Consider the following 3,880-nt stretch of genomic DNA (forward strand, 5'->3'; position numbering starts at 1 on the left):
CAGCAGCAGCAGTAGCAGCAGCAGCAGTAGCCGTAGCAGCAGCATCAACAGTAGCAGTAGCAGCAGTAGCAGCAACATTAGCAACAGTAGCAGTACAGTAGCAGTAGCAGCTGTAGCAGCAGCAGTAGCAGCAGTAGCAGTAGCTGTAGCTGCAACAGCAACAGTAGCAGTAGCAGCAGCAGCAGTAGCAGCAGCAGCAGCAATATCAACAACAGCAGTAGCAGCAGTAACAGAAGTAGCAGCAGCAGTAGCAGCAAGAGTAGAAACAGTAGCAACAGTAGCAGGAGCAGCTGCAGCAGTAGTAACAGCAGTAGTAGTAACAGTAGCAGTAGCAGCAGTAGCAGCAACAGTAGCAACAGTAGCAGTACAGTAGCAGTAGCAGCTGTAGCAGCAACAGTAGCAGTACAGTAGCAGTAGCTGTAGCTGCAACAGCAACAGTAGCAGTAGCGGCAGCAGCAGTAGCAGCCGCAGCAGCAATATCAACAACAGCAGTAGCAACAGTAACAGAAGTAGCAGCAGCAGTAGCTGCAAGATTAGAAACAGTAGCAACAGTAGCAGGAGCAGCTGCAGCAGTAGTAACAGCAGCAGTAGCAGCAGTAGCAGTAGCAGCAGTAGCAGGAGCAACAGCAGGAACAGTAGCAGCAGTAGCAGCAGCAACAGTAGCAGTAACAGTAGCAGCAGCAGCAGTAGCAGCAACAACAGCAGCAACAGTAGCAAAATTAGCAGTAGCAGCAGTAGTAGTAGGAGTAGCAGCAGTAGCAGCAGCAACAGTAGTAGCAGCAGCAGCAGCAGTAACAGTAGCAACATCAGCAGTAGCCGCAGCAGCAGTAGCAACAGTAGCAATAGTAGCAGCAGCAGTAGCAGCAACAGCAGCAGTAGCAGTAGCAGCAGTCACAGTAGCAGCAGCAGCAGCAGTAGCAGCAGCAGCAGTCGCAGTAGCAGTAACAGCAGCAGCAGTAGCAGCAACAACTAGCTAGCAACAGTAGCAGCAGCAGCAGCAGCAGCAACAGTATCAGTAGCAGCAGTAGTAGTAGCAGTAGCAGCAACAGTAGAAACAGCAGTAGTAGCAGTAGCAGCAGCAGCAGTAGCAACTGAAGCAGCAGTATCAGCAGCAGCTATAGCAGTAGCAGCAGTAGCTGTAACAGCAGTAGTACTAGCAGCAGCAGTAGCAGTAACAGTAGCAACAGCAGCAGTAGCAGCAGCGGCAGTAGCAGTAATAGCCGCAGCAGTAGCAGCAACAGCAGCAACATTAGCAACATAAGCAGTAGCAGCAGTAGCATCAGTAGCAGCAGTAGCAGCAACAGTAGCAACAGCAGCAGTCACAATAGCAACATCAGCAGTAGCAGCAACAGCAGTAGCAGTAGCAGTAACAGCAGTAGCAGCAACAGCAGCAGCAGTAGCAGCAACAACTAGCTAGCAACAGTAGCAGTAGCAGCAGCAGCAACAGTAGCAGTAGCAGTAGTAGTAGCAGTAGCAGCAACAGTAGCAACAGCCGCAGTAGCAGTAGCAGCAGCAGTAACAGCAGCAGTAGCAGCAGTAGTAGCAGCAGAAGCAGCAGCAGTAGCAGCAGCAGCTGTAGCAGTAGCAGCAGTAGCAGTAGCAACAGCAGCAGCAGCAGCAGTAGTAGCAGCAGCAGTACCAGCAGCAGTATAGTAGCAACAGCAGTACCAGCAGCAGCAGCAGTAGCAGTAGCAGCAACAGTAGCAATAGAAGTAGCAGTAACAGCAGCAGTAGCAGCAGCAGCAGCAGTAACAGCAGCAGTAGCAGTAGCAGTAGCAGCAGCAGCGGCAGCAGTTAGCAGCAGCAGTAGCAGCAGCAGCAGTAGTAGCAACAGCAGTAGCAACAGCAGCAGCAGCAGCAGCAGCTGTGGATATCTGCAGTTGGAAACCTTTGACAGAGAAAACATTATTTATGGTATTAAGAACACGGACGTAATTATAAATCATTGTATAATACTAACAAAATTCGTAATCTATAGGTGTAGGTTTCACAACAGACAGCCTACTTTTGTAGCAGTCAGAGAATATCTGAAATATACAAAAGAAATTGAAAGACAAATAGCATTCACGAATAACAAACAAGATAAATTTCTGGGGAAATGGGCAGCTCTATTTAGATATCTGCAGTAGCTTATAACCATCCCGAATGCTCATTAACATAATTGTTTTATATTGTTCAATTGTTTCAACTATTATCGGTACATGTATTTTGGTACTGCTATGCCACGCTGAGTTATTGTCCATGCTACATATGAACATTGTTTTAATATTCGATCAATATGTGCAAAGTAATTTTCGTCCAAAAATCGAATCCTGTAATTTGAATCCTGCAATCGTGTATGAGCCATACTTGTATACATGAGATTTAGAGAAAAACAAAAACAATACATAATGTAATGTAAGGTAAGATAATCTACGGACATGCAATGTAACATAATGTAATGGTATTGTAATGTAATATAATGCAATGTAATGTAATGTAATGTAACCTGATGTAATGTAATGTAATGTAATGTAATGTAATGTAACGTAAAGTAAGGCCCCATAAAAAAAAAGTTAGTTTATCATCCTTGTCATCTAAAGAAAGTGATGAGGGAGGCGGGTTTTTTTTTTTTCCCGAACACAAACACAAACATGGAATTAACAATAGAATAGTAAAGAAAGAGTACAAGTGGGCCCCGTGGGCACAAAAACAATCAAGACAAGTAGGCTAGACCACAGCACAGTATGATGGACTAGGCCTAGAGAAACTTCATGGGAATAATTTTAGTCTCAGGTACCGTTTGTGTGAATACAACACCGGTAATCTGAATTAAAAAATAAAAAAAAATTTGATGCGGGCGGAAAAAGTGATGCGGGCGGGGATGATAAACTAACATCTTTTTTTATGGGGCCTAATGCAACGCAACACAACGTAACGCAATGTAGGACGACTCGGTAATATAATGTAAGGTACTGTATTACAATGTAATGTAATGTGATGTGATGTAATAAAATAAAAAAAATAAAAATAAAAATAAAAAGTATGTAATACGCTTGTACGCTACTCTATGTAATACGCTACGCTACGTATGTAATACGCTATGTCATACTTAATACGCCTTGATATTATTATGCCGAGTGTTTAAACGGGACCGGGAGGTATGACTGTATATATTATGCCAGGTGACTTTTGCGATGATAGACCTCGGCGCTAGACAAAGTTGAATGTTCGGTCGTAAGATTTGATCGGTGCCGATGTGAAGTTAATGCGGAATTGTTATGTAATTCAAATTTAGTTCATAAATACTTTCAATCGCCCCATTAAAACAAAAACAAACAAAAACAGCAGCAGCAGCAGCAGCAGTAACAGCAGGAGCAGCAGCAGCAGTAGCAACAGTAGCAGTAGCAGCAGCAGCAACAGTATATATTATAGCATCAGTACATATATTCCCGTTCCATCGCCCTCTCTTTCTCTTTCGTTCTCTCTCTCTCTCTCTCTCTCTTTCTCTCTCTCTCTCTGAATAACCCCTTCCTTAAATGGCGTTACTGCGATCTCTCATACTATATGAAGGCTCTATATCACTCGCCAAATTTCTTACGAGTTGAGTTCGTGTGAACTAATAAATCCAGCCATCGTTCATGATAGCATTATCGCACCTGTCATTTCACGTTGACTCACCCGATGAACTCTTGCCATCCCGCGACCCCGGCTCGGTCACGTAGCCCCAACTGCTGACTATTCTTATCAAGCAAGCAAACATCTTCTGCGTTTACGACTAAAAAATCAGCTGCAATGATCTGCTTATAGAGTGTGTGTATGCGCGCGTCCCCTATGCTTTCTTTAAACGCACGTGCGCCCGGGTGTGTGTGTGTGTGTGTGTGTGTGTGTGTGTGTGTGT

The sequence above is a fragment of the Priapulus caudatus genome, unplaced genomic scaffold (genome assembly GCF_000485595.1).
Source record: "Priapulus caudatus unplaced genomic scaffold, Priapulus_caudatus-5.0.1 Scaffold545, whole genome shotgun sequence".
Lineage (NCBI taxonomy): Eukaryota > Metazoa > Priapulida > Priapulimorpha > Priapulimorphida > Priapulidae > Priapulus > Priapulus caudatus.